Genomic DNA, 22866 nt, shown 5'->3' on the forward strand with positions numbered 1-22866 from the left:
CGGGCGGAAGTCTGATTGCGCAAACACGCGTCAGTTCACCCTGGGGCAAACAGGCTCACTTCCTGCCCGCAGTTCCTCTCTGGTGTGATCGGAGCCATTCTGAAGTTAACTAGGATGGGTCCAGCTCTGATTTTGGTTAGTTATATTCCAAATGCACCTGTATCAAAGTGTGGAAATTTTGGGGATGAAATATATTTCTCTTTTTTTCACCCTAATCCTCCATATATCTTCCCATTAATATTCAACACTAAAGGAACTCCCTCATACACACATTAACCTCAGCCCACTGCTCCTAACTCTCAGATTAATGGGCTAATGATATCAAGGTAGATTAAATTGTTCTCTAATTAATTATTATTTCTTTTATTATCTTTTTTAGATGGTACTAACTCAAAAGAATAAAATGTGCTTCATAACATTTAATTGTGTGTCATAATTAAGTCATTTCCAACAATGTGCCATCTCCAACAAGTGAGACTACTATTGTTAATTTAACATACCTGGTGCCTCACACAGCTTTTTAGATGTTCTTCAAGACCTATCAGACACCAGTTGAAATATTTGAAAAGAAAGCCAGTCATCACAAAAGTGAATAGTACATATTGGAAGTATGGATTTAGAAACAACAGTTTGTTCAATACACTTTGGCTATGCCTTAAGGTAAAATCAGTTCTAGGCTGAAGTAATGAAAAGATTAACTATCCTTCTGGAAACCATTTCCAGATGACCCAATATTTTAATATTTCTGCAAATGTGGGAAATTTGAACTGAGTCAAAACCGAGTTTGGATATGCTGATATGAAAACTTATAGATGAGGTTCAGATGTAGAAGCATGTTGAATGTGTGGTGGGGATGGCGCTTTTCAGTGGTGCTGGGGTCACTCTTTACTGAAGGTGGGATGTTTGATGAAGGTACTATTTAAGTGCAGATGGGAGCTAGCAGAGGCACGTTTGATCATGTAGTTTGAAACACCTACCTGCAAACTATGCAAAAGTGAATTATTGAGGAGGACATTTTTACACAAGTAATATGGAACAGTTCAGAAAAATGCTTTAATGATGGGGAAAGGACTGTGGACTGTGTATGTATCATCCTCCTATTTTAAACTATTCATAATTTAAAATGTCATATTAATACTAACTCCCCCCCCCAGATTTCTGCAGTCTTTATCCTATTACATGGTTTATGGGATGTCCCTTCCTGTTGAATGTATTGATTTACACTGTGTAATCCACCTCAATGAAAAAAGTGAACTATAAATAATGATGAAATAAATAAATAAAGTCATCCAATAATAATCACTGCATCTTGGTTCATAGTTGGCAGGACTGGGAGTATGAACATGTTTCACTCCTCTGTACCACACAGACCTCAGATTGCATGGAAACTGAGTGCTCTGTGAGCATGCTTAATCTTGTGGAAGTTTTTTTTTTTTTTTTTTTTTTTTACATGTAGAGGAATAAAATGTGACCTCTTGTGATCAGGTGGCATGCTTGGTTCAAATGAAATATTTCCTGGATCACAGAGGGTTAGGGGTAAGCTCAAATCTGGAGTGTTATACTAGAAAGATGTTTGAATTCTAGACGGCTGAATAGTCTTCCTGACCATCGTATTGATCTGGAGGCATCATTTTGTGGGCTTCATCCACAGTCACTTCATTCTACCTCTCCCCCTCTTTCACCAAAAAAGGACAAGGGTATAAATGTGTTACCTCTTTATTCTCACCCCTGCACATGCAGCCACAAAGTTACCAATCACATGGCTAATCAGATCCTGATCCAGCAGTGAACAAACAGAGTCCCAAGCAAGGATCCTTTAAAATAAGTAAGGCTTTATCAGTTTGCACCAATGCACCCTATACTATTCATACTCTTACTTTGCACATTCACTACAGAGTTGGTTTGGTTAGATCTTGAAGATAGGGTACCAAAGACTCTCCAGACAGGGGACACCTGGTAAGTAAGGTATAACTCTGCCTCTGCCAGGCTTGATCCTCTCTCTTGTATGGCTGGTGATGCCAAGGTGTTCTGGCCCATCTTCAGTTCCTTCTCTTCCACCACCCAATGTGGGTGAAACTTGCTCTTGTTCAGCAGCTTTATCCAACACCAGATATTCCCTGTGGACAATTCAGGTGGCTTTGTCTGGCAGTCCTTGGTTCCCACAGTTTTTGCTTTCAGGAACATTGCCGTATCTTTCATTCTGGTGTGTGGGGAGGTGTAAGAACAAGGCTGAGTACATGGAAAGATTAATAGCATTTCACTTGTCCTAGGTTAGTGCAACAATTTCAGGGTCAGAACGGAGGGGGTAATATCCTCTTCAGCCCTATTTCAGCACTTTTTCTTTCCCATTCACACATAACCAAACATGCTATTTCTAAACTGCATTGCTTGCAACAACTTAGACTAAGGTTACTGAATATACAAAATACACAGTATATATCCTGCAGGTCAAAATAGCAAAATAGCTGATTACACAAAATATGCAGGAACATGTTACTTTTTGCAAACACAGCTGTGCAGGACAACTGTTTTCTTGATTTTGTTAGCTTGGGAACAAAATATAAACATTTTGTAGAGCATTTCAAAAAGTACAAGCACCCTAAGGTATCCACTCTATATTTCGTATCTCACAACCACATAAAAATCACAATAGTTTCAATTGCTGTCATAAGAATCATGTGGGGGTTTGTCACCTATCACCTGGCATTTTTTCTTTTTTGTTCTGTTGTCTCATAAAAATCTGAAATGTGCAGAGAGGAGCTAGTTTTCTTATAGTTAATAGAAGTTTTGCATTGTGTAATGTGAAGTGTGAATATTTAAGCAGTTAACAATGGAAAGATCCTGGACAAGCAGACAGACAGTAAGGTAAAAATTGTGACAAGTTTCCTGAGTTTTAGTTACATTCCTTGCAACAGTTTAGGATTAGGCCCTTTTTTTTGCCTCTTTTTGATTTTCAGTGGCCCCGGTCACACGGACAGGAAACTGCGGGGGGGAAGCGTGGCAGTTTGCCCTGGGGCAAACTAACGCGCAGTTACGTGATCAGACCTCCCGTGGAGGTACCGTGGAGGTACCGTGGGAAGGGAGAGGTGCCGATCGCAGGACAATCCCGCGCGCAGAACAGAAGCGTGCGGTGCAGCAAACTGGTTGGGGTTTTTTGTGTGTACACCACGACTGTGCATGCTCCGTTGGGTGCTTGTGCGCATCCATGGAGACTTTGGGAAAAAAAACCTTGTTTGCAAGGGGACATGGGCGGGTGCCGGATGTCTCCGGAAACGCGATCAGACGTCTGCCCTTGCCCCACAGTTTCCGGAAACTAGTACCTCCGAGGTACTAGTTTTTTGCTGCGTGTTTTTGACGGGAAGCCTTGGTTGAGCCACGGAAGTGCTACGCTTCCCAGATGTGCCGGTGAGATCGCGCCCGGAAACTGCCTGTCTTACGTCGCTTTAGCGTGGCTAATGCTCCATGTGACCGCAGCCAGTGTTGTTATTGTTGTTGGTTTCAATTTCCTTCATTTTTCTTGTTGCCATTCATTGTTTGGGTTTTTTAAATGTTAAAATGCAGTACTTTTAAAGGGGAAATGCAGTATGAGGAATGAGAATGGTGTAAAAACGAACATGTATAGATATGTTTCTCAGAATGGAAAAATATAATCACAACAGCAAGATTCAAATCAAACAGAACAGATTTTGAAATTTAGCTTTATCCCCAGTAGGAGATGATGGAAGAAAGGAAAATTTCTACAATAGAACACTTCATAGAGGCAATTCACATATATTCAAGTAGGGATGGGCATGAACTGGGAAAATGTGGTTGGTTCATAGTTCATGGCAGACTTATGAACCAAACTATGAACCATTACGAACAAAAAGGTTTCATACAAACGAAACTGTTTTGTGAAATTTGTGATGCGGTAGAACACCTCCTGGCAACCTAGCAGTTCGAAAGCAAGAAATTGCAAGTAGATAAATAGGTACCACTTCAGTGGGAAGGTAACAGTGTTCCGTGTGCCTTGGTGTTTAGTCATGCTGGCCACATGACCATGGAAATGTCTTCGGACAGCGCTGGCTCTTCTGCTTTGAAATGGAGATGAGTCGGATTTGACTGGCTTTCGAGCAAAGGAACCTTTACCTTTAGAACACCCCCACCCCAGCATGCTATAGACACCAAACTTGCAGGGCAGGGGATGTCCTGATGACTCTCCTTTATCTGCCCTCCATGTCTGGTGAAGATTGGATTTACAGGGTTCAAGTTATAGCCGTCCAAAAAAGGTGCCCCCAGGAAAATGTGTTCTGGGGAAATGACAGGTGCAGGTTCAGGAGGTTATATAGAATGGATCATGTACAAGGGGTGAAATTAAATCAAAAGAGTTTTTGGCTAAACATTTGGAAGAACTTCCTGAAAAGCAGTTCCTCAGTAGAACAAACTTCCTCGGTAGGTAGTGGCCTCTCCTTCTTCGGAGGTTTTCAAACAGAGGCTAGATGGCCATCTGACAGCAATGCTGATTCTGTGAAGTTAGGCAGATCATGAGAGGGGGGGGGACAGGAAGGGTTGCATCAGTGCTTAATTCTTGTGGCCCTGTCTTACATGCCCAGAGAAATGCTGATTGCCACTTTGGGATCAGGAGGCAATTTTCTCCAGGCCAATTTGGCCAGGGATCCTGAAGGGGGGGGGGTTGCCCTCTTCTGGGCATAGAACAGGGGTCACTGGGGGTGTGGGGGAGGTATTTGTGGATTTCCTGCATTGTTCAGGGGGTTGGATTAGATGACCATAGAGGCCTCTTCCAACTCTATGCTTCTATGAGACCAGGTCCACAAAAGCAGTTATTCTGTCCATGGTCTCCCGTTTCCCCAATTGGGCTGATTCTCTCTACGCCAGGCAGACAATGTCCTTGAGTTGTGCAGCCTTAACTGCTGCCAGTATGCTGGTGTCCATGACAATGTAGTTATGGATGATATTGCTGCAGAGTCCTGATACTACTTCTGACACCCAAGTCATGGGAGGGTATATAAATGTGGGCCCTCATATGAGGCGACCATCAACTAAGCCCCTGTACTCATCTGGAGCAGAGTGACTGGGTGTCTCAAAGCCCCAAAACCACCCCTGAAACCCAAATCCTGGAGGGTTTATAAATGTGGGCCCTCATCTGAGGCACCCACCAGCTAAGCCTCACTGCTTGACATAAGCAGAGAGACTCAGTGGCTCAGAGTTGTGAGTCCACCTATATCCAAACCCCAGAATCAGAGAGCAGATTAAAATCAGGAGGGGTAGGGGGTATACAATCTTGGTCTTCCACTGAGGAACCCGGTTAGCTGAGCCCCAGTACTCATCACGAGCAGCGAGACTTGGTGGCTCAGAGCCCTGAGTCCACCTACACCCAAACCCCAGCAGGAGAGAGCAGATCACAATCAGGAAGGATGGGGGTATGAAATCTGGGTCCTCACTGTCACGGTACCCAGTAACTAAGCCCCAGTGCTTGGCATGAATAGAGAGACTTTGTGGCTCAGAGTTCTGATTCCATCTACCCAAACCCCAGCAATCAAGAGCAGAGCACAAGCAGAAAGCAATTAATCTGCTCTGCTTTTAACAAGCTCCGTGCCTCTCTCACACCAACCAACACAGGAAAGGGTGGGTGGGGAGATGACTGAATATAAAGCATTTTGAGCCCATGGAGCAGAATGCGGACTCTTTGATTGGCAGCCAGCAGTGCCTGTTAAGCTCTGGAGGGCTCCTATTGGTGTTTCCAAGGCTGGAGAATTCTGCCCCTCCATTGCCTTGCAGTTCTGTAAACAGTTTAATTGATCAGCACCAGTCTGTCTCCATTCATGAACTGCCACAAACCACTACGAACAGTGCTAAAAGTTCATGAAAGTTGCCATGAACTTCCCTTCACAAACCACAAATGGCCAAAGTTCATCACAAACTTTATTTTGTGAGCTGGTTCATGCACATCCCTATATTCAAGCCTTTGATCAGTTCAGTGCATGTTCAAATCAGGAATCAATCTTTCAGAAAATGTCATTTTCTAGGTTTCCTGCACTCCTGTTACACCATTCACAAAGTTGGTTGTGTGAATCAATTTTTAATGTGTTGGATCCAAGAGCTGCCTTCCACTAAATGAGTTGCCTTGATGCAGCAGAGAGAGAGAGCTGGTAGTAATTAAATATACCACAAGGAACTGGAAAGGAATATAGGATAATGAGAAGTTTGAAAGACCTCAGGTAAAGGTGCCATATCATTTGCTAAGCTATCAGTCCCATTCTAGAAGGACAGGGAAGAGAAGGCTTCCCAGTTATGTTGCTAATAGAGATTTCTTTGCCTTTATGCCAGTTTATGCAAAATATGTTTGTTTCCCTTTCATGGCAAAACAGTAAGAAATGACTTGAATTTCAATTCTCAATACCCTTTGATTTCCCTGTTTGTAAAGCCTGTTGTTCTCTGGCCAAAAGTGGGAAATTATTCCTATCTTCTCACCTACACACATAAATAGTGGCTTATCTAAATGGTTGCCTCCCATAGTAATCAGGCTTGTCCTTTCTGCCCCAAACATTTGTTTATTTCTTTGCCTCTTGGAAGCCCTACAAATTACAATAAATTGTGGCTTTATAACTCTGAGATGACCTTGAAATGGAAGGAAAAAAACATAATGTAATGCCTTTGTGAGGCATCCCAAATTGGAGGAGAGGAGGATCACGGTTAATATTCTTGTCCTCAGTTGGACTACCGGTAAGGATAAAGGAATACTAACAATCTGTTTTAGCAGTATTTTCATTCCTAGTTTTTTGTGGAAGGTGCTTTCTTTTTTTGGAGTCCCCTTTTTATAGTTCACATCACCAAAATTCCTACTTGTGGCATGGGGATACAGTCCAGAGATCTGTATCCCCATGCCATGCACACTGTTATCTGAGATACGAGTCTCGTGTTAAAGTTTGTATAACGCTTTGGTGTGCACAGTAGTTGACTGTAAACTTAATTGTTCTCCTAAGCTGTATTGTGGCTGCCTAGGCCCAGTGGGGGCAAGATAGAGGAATTTGTTTTTCTCTCCCATTGAATTCCATGGAAGTGTTTTTATGACAACATTGTAGCTGATGTAATGTGTTTTTTTTTGGGGGGGGGGCACAACCCTGTCACTGATCACTGCTGGCCCATATAACAGGAAGCTGTGCCAGGTTTATGCTGGTGTGATATCAGTGGTGTGCTGTTTGAGCATTTTTCTGTCTTATGTCTACATGGGACTTAACTGGAGTTCTAAGCATTTTAATCTTCCTAAGTTAAATCTATGTATTTATTATTTACTTTTCAGTTCTCATCCTATCATTTCTCTACAGAGCTCAAAGAGACATATATGGTGGTTCTCCTATCCCTCTAGTCTCCACACACTTTTTCAGAATCATATAGCAAAAAAATCCTCTATGTGCATCTTGTGATCACTGCTAGATGAAATCACAAATGGCTGCTGAAGATTTCTCTCTGCTGAAAGCATCTTCTCTTTGGAAAAAAAAGCCCATTAGAAACACAATCATTTGCATGGCACATGACATATGCCTCTCCTACAACAAAATGGCTTAGTGTAGTTTGGGGCTTGGAACAGTTTATATGACAGACTGATTATGGCTTTAGCCGAGCTGAGATTTGAAAGGTATGCAAATGAGTTATTTAAGTGAACATCCATTTGCTTATGGGAAAGCAGCATTGCTATAAAACTGATACATTTGTTAGCGAATGGGTAGGCAGGCAGTGTGAGTCTCACAAACCTTCGTTAAAAGAAACTGCTGAGCTCTCAAACAGCCATCCTTCAAGGTTTATAAAAACATTCATAGCTGGAATCTTGCTCTGGAGACATTGTAAAGCATTTGAAAGTTCATCTGTTTTTCTGTTGTTCCTGCTTTTGAAGTCAGAATGCTAAACTGGGAATAAGAATTTAGCATTGCCTCTTATATTTCTCGTTGCTGCATACTGTGAATAAAAGATTTAGATTTGCATTTTTGTTTCATTTCACTTTTTGCCCATCCCAAATTCAAACCTTCATTTCCTTCATAATAAATTTTGAATTCAGAAGGATCCTGGTATTCTTGTATATTTCTTTTGGTGGCTAAAATCATAACTGAGGTTTCTTTTACTGTTCCTATCTAGCCACTGCACATGTAACATGGGAATGTGTCTCCCACACAACAAGTCCCTAATTTAAGAAAGAGCCATTAAGAAGAAGAGGAGGAAGAGATTGGATTTATACCCTGGGCTTCACTACCTGAATGAGTCTCAGAGTGGCTTACAATCTCCTTTCCCTTCCTCTCCACGCAACTAGTTACTAGAGCCTTCTACTTCCATATATTAGTATCTCGACTACATTGATGAGTGTCATTACCAGAGCCAGCTTGTGGCATGGTAGACTTTCCTGCTTCAGAGGCATGCAAGCATGTGACTGAATCCCTTCTTACAAGCAATCCCCAGAGATAAATATGGAAAGCAGAAGCAGCTGTTCAAAGTTCTTAAACTTGCTTACTGAGAGCAAAAGATGTAAACAGCAGAAACACAGAATTGCAGAGGATGAGGCTTCACTTGGGGCTGTGATGTTTTCACTTACCTGAAGCACCATAATAAACACCACATTGATACCTTACATGTTTGTTTAATTTTTTATTACATCAGAATGCTTCACTTCCTCCAACCAAGTCAGAGCAGCATATATGAAGTATCCCATTTTATATTCATTACAACCTGTAAGTTAAGAAACACTGCAAGAAGCAGTGGAGGTACAAGCTCAGCAGATAGTAGACATATCTCTAAATTTAATGAACACACTATTACAAAACGACAACGACGACTCAGTTTCTGAGATGGCTTTCCCCATGCTGACTGAAACTGACAAAAATTGAGAGAATGATTAGCACTGAAATTGACGCCATTAAAATAACGTGAAATCAGAAATACCACCAAGTGCAATGAGGAAAATGAAAACGCTCATGACAACATATGAAAACAAAAAAGTAATGAATAAGGCATATCTATATATCCCAACTGTTAGGTGGTGAGGGGAAGGTGTGATTTCAAGAAGAGACAAAAGGTGGTTGTGCATACACACACACTTCCCCCTTTGTTCTGGTTTCTCTTGCAATCACTTCTAGTCATTTTTTCCTTAGCTGGGATACTGTACATGGATTTTTTTTTGCATCATGGGGAAAGGAAACCACGGTAGGATGGTACAGGATGAAGCATCTTTTTTCATGTACCCTTTTCTCTATATCATATCATGCCCCTTTGCAGTTTTTCATACCTTGGTCTTTGCTGAAAATATAGTTCATACATAGTGATTGGGCCAAAGTCACAAGGACATTCATTGCTGAGTGAAGATATGATCCTGATCTTGTAAGTCCCACATGGCATCCATCTAGCAAGAGTGATCACAAGAAAGAATCTGTACATTTGCCTGAGCCATCACTCATCAAGACTGGGTGAAAGAAGAGACTCCCTAATTTGATGAGAGTCATGTCTAGTATTAGTTTAGAACCAGTAGTGATATACAGTATCATATGGGAAAGGTGTATTCAGTGTATTCTTTTGTGAAAATCTATGCATGCCAAGTGTTCAGTCCAGGTAATATGTGAGATTTCTTGTGAAAGAAGAAGCTTTGTGTATAAGTAGTCTGTTATTGGTGATGAGTGTGTTGTCTATTAGAGTAAGTCCTAGATTTGCTGTTACCAGATAGACAGATTATACTTAGTACACTGGCTGAATCTTTATATTAAACATGAGTCTTGGGAGAAAGGGGATCCTGAAGAATGTCATGAGGGGTGTCTCAAGTGAAAGGGAGATTCCGTGAAAATTGCCAGTTTAGTCTGGATCCAACCCTTTATCTGTGTAGCGTGTCCTTGTTAACAGCCTAGCTCCCATATTCTATGCAAAATTGAGTTTCTGCTGCCATGCTCACATATAACAAACGCATTGTGGTAGTCAAACCTGGACCTCACTAAAACATGGATAACTGTCAAGATCATTCTTTTCCTGAGCAGAACACAGCTTAACACACCAATAAAGGCTGGTGAAAGGTGCTGAAAGGTGTTGAAGTTACAAATGTTTTGCTGATCCAGACCGGGGGAACCGGGGGGGGGGGGACAGGAGGTGACAGAATAATGCAGCATTACATACAGGGTTCACTTCACAAATTCACATAAACACATGCAAAGTCCATCTGTTTCTCCCCCCCCCAGCCCTGTTGTAAACAGAAAGCTGATGCTATTGATTCCACTTGTGCAGGTATCATCTAGGCTCCCCTGGCCCTTGGTGTCCCAGAATGTCTGATATTGAAAATCAGCAGCCATTTAAGTATTTCATTCAAATCACTTCTTGATCTTGCCAAAGGTGTTCTGTGTGGTCAACAGAGGGGCAGGACTGAGTGCAGAATTAGTACAGGCAATGCTCCAAGACTTTATTCTTAATGTTTAATGTGGCTCTCCCTCATCCTATCCAGTTTAAATGGAACAGTGTTCACTGCCGCAAACAAATTACATAGCCTAACACTGAGTCTGTGAGTCTGTGTGCATCCTAATTGAACATGGCTGAATGGGAAGAGAATTATACTGGTGTTTTGCTGAATTTTTGCTTAAATATTAAACACATACAGCTCTATTAACATCAGTCCTGCTTCATCTAGATGAAGAAAGAGCTTTGGGCTGTTTCTATAATGGGCAGAGAGCCATAGTTTATACTCTGCCGGGGTTCTACAGGGCCTCCTAAGCCAATCACAGTGTGAAAATATTAATCATGAGCCCATAAAAACCTATAAAACCCAGAGCTGCAGAAAGCATTGAAACCAACGACATTATGTTTTGCATATTGTAACTTGTTTGCAAGTGTTTTATAAACCTCAAGCAACTCAAATGGAAGTGTGAATGCCAAGGATATAATATTTCACTCACTTACTGGGGCGCTTAATAATTTCCGTAGTACATTTCCATCAACGGCACACTGCATTCATTATGAAGTTTTATGGAGTTTTCCTTTTCGATTCAAGTCCTTCGTATTTCCACAAAAACACCGTGCAGCAAAAATGGTTATGTAGCCCCCCCCCCCCCTGGAAAGACAACTTGCAGCATTGCAGCAGAACTGAGGCTGGAACTACACATTATGCTTAAATCTGTGATCATTTAAAATACTTTCTTCCTCCCATTGCTGGGATTGCTTTTTGGAAGGAGAGACCAGTATGGCAAACTCTTTCATCTCCTGCTGTTTTCTCACCAAAAACACCATACCCAAGCCATTTTTATTGGGGGTGGGGTGGGTGGGCTCTTAACCTTTACCTAGCAGGTGTCAGACTGGCTTTGGGCTTGCATTGTTTTACTGGGAAGACATGAGAGAAAGAAACGATTAAAGAGTCTCAAAAAAGTAGCCTCAGTAACTGCACCTGGAAAAGAATAGCAAGTCTTTTAAAATGATAATGGAACAAAGCATTAAGGGCTTATCTATACAGCAGACAGAAGTCATGTTGGGGGTCCCAAGACATGACACCCGATTACATGTGCATAGGGAGACTCACCTTTACAAAGTGCTTTGCTGTTTTGTATGTCTCTGAGAGCTGCAAGGGGGAAGGAGGGGCTTTATGGTTCCCATACAAGCTGTTGTTGCAAGTGGGAAACAGCCACAGAGGGATTTTTGCCCCTTCCCTGGACTCCACATGTCATCAACCACATGTCCATTGTAATGGCTATGTAAGCCCTCAGTGTAGCTCCACCTTGAGAGGCAATCTACAGAGAATGACTTGAAGCCATCGTGGTAAAATATTGTAATCTATCTTCCTTGGATACTCTTGTTTTGTTAGTTCAATATCCATCCCACCTGTTCCTTAGAGCTTGAGGCAAGGGTAGGTAATAAAAGTTATGCTTTGCTGCATAGCAGCTGTGGGGGAGACAGACAAAAAACGAGGAGGGAAAATAAGGCAGAGAGGCCATGGCTGCATCATCTCTTAATTCAAGTTGTGATTTCAAGGTATAGGGACAATTTCTGAATTGTAATCTGGTAATCCAAGCAACCAGTAATAACTGGTACATTGGTAAGTGTGGGCAATTGAAGCAATGTTCCATACTTATCAAGCAAACTGTCACTGTGCTTGCTACATAGAAAGTTAGTGGAACAGCAGACATGAGAAAGGATGTTTACTTTTTTGATAACATTTCTCATTTGATTAAAAGGTTAAGTTTATCTGCTTGGGACATAGCTGCCTTCCTCTTTTTCCCAAAATTTAATAAACGTATTGTCATTAAAACTGACATCTGTTTTTGCAGCAATTGTGTATAGATGTCAAATACCTCAATAGTGGTTTATAACATCTACCAATACTTGGTTGTTTTTTAAGGATAATCTGATAAAGGAATTGGGGATTAAAATTGTCTATTAATTATGCACAAAAATTAAATAAAACGGAAAAAAATAATAAATCCCCCATATAAAAGTTCCAGACTGCTCCTAGGGGTGGATATTGTAAGGAACTTTGGGTCCCCAGTGAAATAAAAGTGGGGTATAAATGAAGTAAATAAATAAATTGCAGATTCAGTGTCAGTCACTTGTGGGAACCTGATGTGCCTGTGGATTTAGGGACGGTAAATTCAAGTTTGTGCTCAAAACCTACTCCTTAACATATGTAAAACAATGGCATAAGCTACTAAGAACTCTTCTGCAGAAGCTGCTTGGAAAGTAAAGACTTGAAAGCAATTGCTTCTGTGTCCTTGTACTCACCCAGTTCTAGCCATTAAAATGGCTCTTGCAGTGGAAACATTCACAAAAGACTGTGTTCAGTGGTACTCCTGGCTAGACATGTTCTTGTTTCTGTGGACAGGAGTTTGTGAAGGGATTTTTGGGGGTGGTCTGCTCCCCCTTCCACACTGGAGCCCCTTGAGTCCCTCTAGGACCTGTTTCTGAGTTCTAGGGGAGTGGCAGAGGGGGATGGAATCAGCAAAAATTGCACTGCATCAGTGTTGCTTGTGTGTAAATACAGCAAAAGCTGGTGGAAGATGGGACAATTTACCGTCCAGCTGCAACTTCCTCTGTTGCATGTGGTGTCATTCCCAAGGGTCCCCTAATCTTCAGTTTTCTGGGTACTTGGGGTACTCCAGTGAGAAGCAGGATGCGGCAAATATCCCTTCCCTGAGATCTCCTCCAGTTAGAGTTCTTGGGACCCAAGGCTTTGCTTTGCTTTTAAATGTGCAGAGTGGTGTCATCCTATTTTAGGGTTCAGATCTTGGACATTCTTCTTGCCCTTATGTTTCACCATTTTTTCCCTTTACTTGACAAAAATAAATTAATGATCTGTTGAGCCTCAGAATATAGAAGGGCAAAGAAAACTTCCTCCATTTAATCTATTCCATCTGGAAATACAGGTGCTCCTTTCAATTTATACATCTCTTCCATGTTTCTTACATGTTATGGGGAATCTTAATGAACTCAGCTCCTTATTTACCATAAACAATATAAAAATAAACAGATTCCCTTCCCCCATAAAGAGCATTGTCCTGATTTAAAAGTGGAAATTAATTATGCAGTAAAAATTCACACCCTGCCATTCAGGTTGGAATAAAGTTTATCTCCCTTATAAATAAAAGCCGAATGGTGGTTGCACTTCTCTAGAACATTACACATGCTCCAAAATCAGTTCGCTCTCTGATCTGTCATTCAGAGGGTCTCCCTATCCACTGGCTGCTTTGCCTGAGTCTTGCCTCCAACATTCTAAACATTTTGCTGTTCCTCTCCCCCGCATAGCCAGTCAGAACACAGAGGTTATTTGCATATGCAGCCTCATTGGCCTTTGCCTCAGAACACAGAGGTTGTTTGCATATGCAACTTGATTGGCTTTTGCCTCTAACATTCTAAACGGTTTGCTCTTCTGAGGTAAAATGTGTCCAATCTCCAGGTGAGGGCTGGAGTTCACTCAGAATTACAACTGCTTTCCAGATGGCAGAGATCAGTTCCCCTGGAGAAAATGGTGGGCTCTGAATCCTTATATGCTGCTGAGATGGCCCCCGTATGACAGCCAATGTGACGTAGCAGTCAGGGCTTCAGAGCACGGGAGAGGCTGCAGGTGTGTGTGGGGTGGAAAGCTGAAGAGTGAGGGGGAAATAAAGATAAGTTGATGATTGGCTGGGAAGGAGATAGGGTTGCCAACTCCAGGTGGGAGATTCCTGGAGATGTGAGGGATGGAGCCTGGAGAGGGTGAGGTTTCAGGAGGCGTGGGACCTCAGACAGGTACAAAGCCTCCACCCTCCAAACCAACCATTCCCTCTGGGGAACCATCGTTGCCAATCTCCAGGTGAGGGCTGAAGATCACTCAAAATTACAACTGTTCTTTAGGTAGCAGAGATCAGTTCCTCTGGAGAAAATGGTGGACTCAGTGTCATTATACCCTGCTGAGGTGGCCACAACAAATTGACACTGAGTGTTCAAGGCCGGGGCACCCGCCCAGAGCCTCTTTCTTGAGGTTGTTGTATTTATTTCCACAACGGGCCTTTTTCCTAGTATTATATATTGTGCATGCATGCTCAGCCCCTCTCCAATCAAATTGTAAAGGGAACAGGCAATGCCTAAGTGGTACAGAACTAGTTTTATGTGTAGAAATTGCCAGGTTCGATAGCCAGCCTTTCTAGTTAAGGGACTGCAGATCTGGTCCATACATGCAGCATAGTGAGGTGCAGGTACAGTTGCCAGAACCAGGCTGGGAAACTCCTAGAAATTTGGGGACACAGCCTGGGGAGGCCATAGAGTGCACTCTCCAAATAATCAATTTTCTCCAGGGGAATGGATGTCTGTAGTCCGGATATAAGCTGTAATTCGGAGGATCCCCAGATCCGACCTGGAGGATGGCATCCTTAGGTGGTGGAAGGCTGAAGTGATAGGATGAACTGTAGTATCTCAGATGAGGAATTTAATTTTTATAAGTTTATTTGTTGAAGACCCTTGCCTGTTGCAGATCTTGACTGAATAAACTGCCAATTTCCTGTAGTTTTACAGTTTGCAAAATATGTACAAGTGACTTGACAACACTTTAATCTGCTGGCCTACACTCTAAAGTGGTCCAGCCCATTCTACCATCTCATTATGTTACATATGTAGATCAGGCCTCAGTACAAGGTATTGAGAACAGGGTTACTAACCTCAAGGTGGGGTCTGGATTTTCCTGGATGTACAGCTGATTCTCATACTTTCCCACTGAGCTCTCTCTCCTTCCCAAACATCATCCTCTCCAGGCATTGTCCCCAAATACCCAGGAATTTCCCAAACTAGAGTTGGTAACCGTAGTTGGGTAAGACCTTTGTCTATCTGGGACCCTGGACAATATTGATCTTGTTGGGCTGGTATAAAGTACAACAGAATCCTACACAGAGTTAGAGAAGTAGTAGTAGAAAGTGTTGTCAAGTCACATCCAACTTATAGTGATCCTGTAGGGTTTTCAAAGCAAGACATGTTCAGAAGTGGGTTTTGCATTGACTGCTTCTGCATAGTGACCCTGGGCTTCCTTGGTAGTCTCCCATCCAAATATTAACTAGGGCTGACCCTGCTTAGCTTCCAAGATCCAATGAGATCAGGCTAGCCTGGGCCATCCAGATCAGAGCTACGCAAAGTTACACACTTCTAAATCAGTGGGTTTATGATTGCACTGCTTAGCTTCCTAGGAAACATACTCAATAGTCTCACATATGTCTAAAAGTGTTTTTATAGTCATACATCCACATCACTGAAAGGTAGTTGAGAAGTTTAAATGCTGATCCCTAGATATTGGATTATACAGATAGTCCGTCAAGCAGGTTCTGCAGAGGCAGCATACAAATTCTCTCTCTAAAAAAAGAAAATACATAAATAACAGCTAATGCCACTGAGTGCTGGGTTGTACATTGTGCATGTGATTGTGAATGTAACATGTGATCATAACAGTAAAGCTCATAACAGAAAGCCCATTAGAATGGTCACTTCGGTAACAGAGAATAATTAAAAAAAAATCTTAACCTTTATTATATTAGAAACAGTGCTGGTTCCTGAAATGTTTGAACCCAAACAAATATCTGTAGGAATGAACAATGAAGGAGTTAGTTTTGGATGAGATGGAATTCTCTTGTCAGGATTTGCAAAAATAAATAGATATTAATCTATTTTGAGCTATCAGAAGGACAACAAATTAAAATGATATTTCAGCAAACAAAACAAAATTAGGGAATGAGAACATCATTTTATATATGAGGACATCATTTTCGAGGGGAGGGGAGAAAGATAGGAGAAAAAGAGCAGTGGGAGCATGACACAGTTAAAAGCCTCAGCACTATAAGGGGAAGAGAAATGCAGTGATTGAATGAGATTGTGAGACTGATTGTGGGAAAAAAGGTAAGCATTAACACAGCTTGTTTGTTCCAAACACCTCTGCATTACTGCAAGGAAGGTCATACTTGAAAGTGTGTGATAAGCAGAATAATATAGCAATTAACATGTTTCACACGTGTACATATCCCAGATACTCTTTCTGATTTATAGAGGAGCTCATGCTGAAAACCATTGTAGTAGCAAGCATTGTGGAAGGGGTGTTTAATAACTATAAACAAATTAACTCTAAATATCTGAAGAATTTGTTTCTATATTTGGTCATTGCTAAATGCAATTGTTGGAACTTGTTTTAGGTGTTTGTTATTTTTTAATTTTTTTATAACTGTATGGATTGTTTTATTTTGTTAACTGTCTTAGGTCCGAATTTTTGGGAGAAAGGCAATGTTATGAATCTTCAAAACATGGGCCCAGAATATCTAGTTGGTGGAAATTACACAGAGTATACTGACTGGCAATTTTTGTTTTCCTCTGTCCTTTGCATATATTGTTAAACTAGGATGCAAACTCTGCTCTTGGGAGACATAGGGCTCAAATACATGATATGTCCAATTCATGTCAGGTCATGGATGTGCAACTGGACTCATATGGCTGATTTTGCACTAGAGCTGCCTCACTTTTGTGCTGCCGTTTGTCCAGGTTCTATTGGTCAATTTCACACCCAAAGTTGCACGGCTGATTTTGACCCGTGGCTTCACCCGATTTTCTTCCGCAGTTTCATTGATTCTCAAAAAACAGGATCACAAAACTGCGGGGGAAATCAGGCGAAGCTGCAGGTCAAAATCAGCTGTGTGGTTTCGGGTGTGAAATTGGCCAATAGAACCGGGGCAAACGGCGGTGCAACAGTAAGGCAGCTCTAGTGCGAAATCAGCCACAGTCAGATGTACATCAGGAGAACTCACCTTAAACAGCACATGTTCACTCAGTACTGTGAGAGAGCAGTGCAAGCAGATAAAAGGAGCTTCTGGTTTCCTTCTTGTCCCATTTTCACCAGTGAAAATGGTGCCCCTTTTCTCTGACTCCATGTATCCTTTCTGGGGCACATAGAGCTAGAAAAAAGGGTTGCAAAGCTCCTTTGGCAAAAGCAGAGTGAGAGAGAAAGCTCCTTCTCACTCCTTATATTGCTCCATCATCACCAAGCAAATGACAATTGTTTAAGGTGAGTCCCCAGCACCTGACTGTAAGTTTGGTCACACAGCTGTGACCAGATACATATTGGGTGTATCATATTTTGTACACATAGAATGGGGTATTTCACTGCATATGTTGTGCACTGCATGGGGACCACAGTGACAATGCAAATATATAATTACGTTTTGGTTTTGGTTACAGTGCAGCCAGGTGTCCACATTGTGTGTGTATGGCCCCTTTCAGACAGCTTTTGTAATCCGTTTTGGTAACCAGTAGCTGATGGATGTTTTGTGTCATTTCAGACCATTTTAGCAACCTGCTGCTAACGGATTTTATTTACCTTTTCATACAAAGTCACTTGAGTCCAGTTAGCAAAGCATGGCTGAGCCGTTCTTCAGGTAAACTGCTTTCTTCCATTTTCACCTCTTCTTTGCACTTCTGAATCACTGTAGTGTGCTATTCAAAATGTCTGCAGCACTTTCAATAACACCATGCTTCCTTCTCACCCTTTTCCACCATGCAATCTTCCTCCAACTTTTTGTTTTGTTTTAATGTTCTAAGTTGCTGGCTAAACCAATATAGCACTTCAGTGCTACAGCAGTATCATTGAAATGCCTTGACACCATTGAGATACATTGAGAAGTGCTATATTGGTCTAGCACTATAGCACTCAACTTAGAACATTAAAAAAAAGTTCAAGGAAGATCGCACAGTGAAAAAGGGTGGGAAAAAAGCACAGCACTGTTTGAAATAGCCTGTTCAGAGACTGCTTATTAGCAGAATGAAGGGAAAGGAGTTTGTAAACCGCTCTGAGACTCCAAGTGAAGGGCGGGGTATAAATCCAATCTCTTCTTCTTCTTCTACTCAAAACTGGGCCAACAACGGATAACATCTGGTTTAGAATGATAATGTAGAAGGGGCCTACGTGTGTGTGGGGGGAATCCAGGCACAGTTTCCCTGATGAAAATGTACAATCTGGCTTTCAAAACAAAACTTGCCAACAAATATGCAACACATATGAAACATGTATCACAATCTCCCATCTTAACATTTAATTCACAATGTGTATTATAGGTGCCCTCTCAAAAAAAGAAAAACAAAGAATAATAACACAAAAGGAATATTTCAATAAATTTATGTCTTGGATCCAGCAGTGTGCAAGCAGAAACAAAAACAAACTTAGTACAGTTGTGCTTGCGCAACATCTAGCACTTTCCTCCCTATATATTATAGTGCCAAGAAGTGGATTGCACAAGATCTTGTACAAACACAAGTGGGGATACAATAAGTTTGACTTAGCATAAGTGGTTACCACAGTATTTAAACAGGCACTTTAGCTAAGAGGAGGCAGGAAAGAGAGCTCCAGTGAGACAACAGACATTTGTATGCTGTTTCCCCTTTGGGGTCTTCTCCCAGCCATGGTAATGCCAGTGACCAGATCAACATCCCACAGGACTTTAATATCTTTGCTTTTAAATGCCAGATCAGTTACTGGTAAAGTGGCAGCCACCCACGATTTAAATCTGGATAAGTAGGCTGACCTGGCATGTATCAATGAGACCTGATTTTTCCCACTGTGTTCCCCCAAGGAACTCAGTATAGAACCCCAGGTCATCAGCATAGGTCTGGGGGCAGGGCTGTGATTTTGCTGTAGACTATAGGGATTCTATCCTCCTGGCTCAATGACCTGTCCATGACTCTGCTAGTTTTGAGACTGTGTGTTGAGTGGTGAAAGTGCAAGATAGGATTGGGATTCTGTTGGTGTACTGCCCACCCTGCTGTGCAACTGTCTCCCTGCCTGAGCTTGTGAAGGTGGTTTTGGACATGGGGTTGAGAACTCAGGTGGCTTTCTTGGGGGACTTCATGATCCATGAGAAGGCTACCTTATCAGGAGTAGCTCAGGATCTCATGAACTCCATGACAACAATGGGCCTGTCTCCGGTAATAACAGGCTTCACACACTGTGCAGCTCACTCTCTTGATCTGGAGTTTTGTTCTGGACTGGAAGATGGTGATCTGAAGGTGGGGAGATTGAAGACAGTCCTCTTGTCATGGATTGATTAAAATAATACACCCCCATGGCCTGATGAATCCAATAGGTTTTCAGATGGCATTGGTTGATTTTCCTGTTAATATGGTTGGCACTACTGTAAATGCCCTGGTTGACCTCTGGACTGGGAAAATGACTTAGGCAGTTGACAAAATTGCACCTAGATACCATCTCTCAGGTCAAACAGCCTGGGCATCCTCTTGGTTTCCTGAGGGATGTGGGTGATGAGAAGACAGAAGAGACAACTATAGTAACAATGGAGAAAGACTCAAGAGGAATCTGACAAAGCATGGGCTACAGCTCATTTGAAAGTTTACTCCGTGGCAGAGACACTTGCAAAAAAGCAATACTTTTCTGCCACCACTGTATCTGCACAGCTCTGAGTGGTCAGGGGCCTACTGGATTCTGGGTGGCAGGAGAAGATGGACTGCTCTGCAGCCCACTGCAATCATTTTGCAGATGAAATCTCTCACATCCGTTCTGACTTGGATTCTACATTAGCAACAACAGAATCAGATGATTCTAAGGTGCTGATTTGTTCAGTTGTGTGGGTTGCATCCATTCCTAAAGAAACCTACTCTGGACCCAGGAGAGCTGAATAACTACTATCCTGTCTCAAATATGCTGTTCTTGAGCAAGGTGATTGAATGAGTGGTGACTGGCCAACTTCAGAGATTCCGGAATGAAGCAGACTGCTTAGAGACATTTCAATATGGTTTCAGGCCTGGTTATGGGACTGAAAAGGCTTTGGTTGCCCTGGTGAATGACAGGCATCAGGAAATGGATAGGGGGAGTGCAAATCTGAATTCTCTTAGACTTCTTGGCAGCTTTTGATACTATCAGTCATGGTATCCATCTAGATTGCATTTCAGGACTGGGACTGGGAGGCACTGTTTTGCGATGGTTCTGGTCTCACCTCAAGGGTATGTTTCAGAGTATGCTGCTGAGGGTCTGCTGCTCTGTGTCTTGGTCTGTGGTCTATGGGATTTCCCAAGGTTACCCCCATGCTTTTCAAATCTATGTAAAGACTGGGAGAGGTCTTCTGGGGATTTGGGCTGAGCTGTCACCAATACACAGATGACACTTATCTCTATCTTGTGCTACCAATAGATCTCAGGGAGGCTGTGAAAACCATGAACAGGTGCCTGGAAGCAGTTACCACAGTATTTCCCTTGTGTTTCTGTTTGCACAAGAGCTCTAGCACAAGAGGAAATTTTGCACTGGATCCAACCTTAGCTATATTTTCAGCAAGGACTATTAACAATATGTCTGACTTTTCAGTGCAGGTCACTGATGGCTATAAGGACGTTCTTTCTCTGAGTATGAGAGCACTTTTTGAACTACCTTACTGAGGTATTTGGAGGTATGCATCACCAAAGTCAACTTTTGTGGAAGTTTTCTCTATGGCTAGGGTAGTATATAAGTCCTCTGTCCTGGGGACAGGAGATGTATCCAGCTTGGCTACACTGTTCATTGTGACTTTACAGTCTCCATATATCCTTTTATTGAGATCTGATTTTATCACTATAGAAACAGCTCAGTCAGAGAACTGGACAGTTTCAATAATATCTAATAGGTTTGACTTGTGGCTCTATACAAATCCTCACAGTTGTCCCCATTTACAGTGCCACACCTCTGTTTTTCAAGAATTGTGTCTATTCCAAATGTGTTGACCTAATTGATTTGTCTCTTGGTTTTTGTCTTCAAAAGTACAGTATTCTTAGAGGAGACATTGTTTTGCTACAAAAACAGCTACAGATATTCCAGGTGGATGTGAGAAACTGTTAACTTGAAGTGTTACACAGTCTCTGATGCCTTGGAGATGTAACAATTCCTGTCATCTCCTTAAAGAATTTGGCACTGGGGTTTTCAGGCATCATCAGACTTTTAATTAAGCCATATGTCTTTTCTACACAAATGTTCAGTGAAAATTGCACAGTTTTTATTCTCATCATTATCATCATTAGCAATGAAATACTGAAAGGGCCTCCTTGCATATTGGACTCAGTCCTCCTGATCAGCATCAGACTTTTCTCTAATTCCTAGGTCGCAATTCTGTGTCCCTTAAACAGATGCCCTTCTACTTTATAATGTAGACACACGGGTGAGACTGCTGCCCATTTATTCTCATTGTTAGTGTGACACTTAGAGGCCGTAGCAACATTGCAAAGACAGGGCTTTATTTTCAATACAGTACACAAGGCCTTGGTCAGACATCCATCTTAGAAATCTGCCCAAGACTTAGGTCTCTGAGAACCATGTCCAATTTGCTTTAAAAACATAGCTGAATCTGTGGTGAACCTGTAAAAAGTGTCACATGAATAACAGGCAGAGAAGGGTGGCTATGTAGGGCTATCTTACTTTCCATACCTCCTTCCTTCACTCACTCTTCATGGATGCAAACAGGTCACTTTAGACCATGGCTTCCAATTCTTTTACACATCTACAAACTAGGACATCCTGTGGCTGTCATACAGAGAGATTCTTAGTTGTTATTTTTTTTCTGGATTTCTCATTGCTGCATGTCCAACATGGTTCATGGTTGCTGTACAGTACATGTTCTGTATTAGAAGAGATTTTGTGTCCAGAGTGTTTTAAGTAATTAGATTTTGTGTCCAGAGTGTTTTAAGTAACACTAGAGCTTTAAAGATAGTCTTTAACATAAAGATTAATTTGAAATCTTTTGTCTGTATCTTGAGAAACCATTCACAAGCACTCTTTGGTTACAGTCAACCAGTTACAGATCCACCTAACAGTCATAGGATCCAAACCACATTTTCCCAATTTGTAAACAAGAATATTTTGTGGAACCTTAACAAAGGCCTTACTGAAATCAAGATAAACCATATCTACAGCATTCCCCTGATCCAGCAAGGTAGTAACTTTCTCAAAAAAAGAGAGATAAGGTTAGTCTGATATGACTTGTTCTTGAGAAACCCATGCTGGCTCTTAGTAATCACCATGTCCACAGAGAGTAAACAGGGCCCAGGAACGTGGCCACCTGCAACATTGTGGGTGGTTCCTGGGCCCAGGCAAGGCAGGGGAAGAGGGGGGCAATCATCTTGTCTGCAGGTGGTAAATGGAGCCTGGGGATGTGGGCACATGCAACAGCATGTGTGGATCCTGGGCTCAGGAAGAGAAATGGAGGAGGGGTGTTGGCCATGCCCAGCTATCACCTTGACCATGATGAGTGAATGAGGCCTAGGGATATGGCCACCCGCAACAGTGTAGGTGACTCCTGTGCCTGGAGGAGGGGATTGGCCATCCTGGGGAGGATCCCAGGAGGGTCCACTGTGAGTTTGATGCCTCTAGCTTGCACAGGGCCCATTCTAGAC

At 42.0% G+C, this 22866-nt stretch overlaps 1 long non-coding RNA gene across 1 annotated transcript in view; it reads right to left on the reverse strand.

Moving 5' to 3' along the window:
- Positions 1–2113: 2113 nt before the first annotated feature.
- LOC107121871 overlaps positions 2114–22866 on the reverse strand; it is a 32098-nt gene continuing 11345 nt past the window's right edge. Inside the window, exon 3 of the long non-coding RNA XR_001482885.1 lies at positions 2114–2200. This is a non-coding gene — a long non-coding RNA (uncharacterized LOC107121871). The remainder of the gene's footprint in view (positions 2201–22866) is intronic.

The sequence above is a fragment of the Gekko japonicus genome, unplaced genomic scaffold (assembly GCF_001447785.1).
Source record: "Gekko japonicus isolate JY-2015 unplaced genomic scaffold, Gekko_japonicus_V1.1 scaffold1370, whole genome shotgun sequence".
Taxonomy (NCBI): domain Eukaryota; kingdom Metazoa; phylum Chordata; class Lepidosauria; order Squamata; family Gekkonidae; genus Gekko; species Gekko japonicus.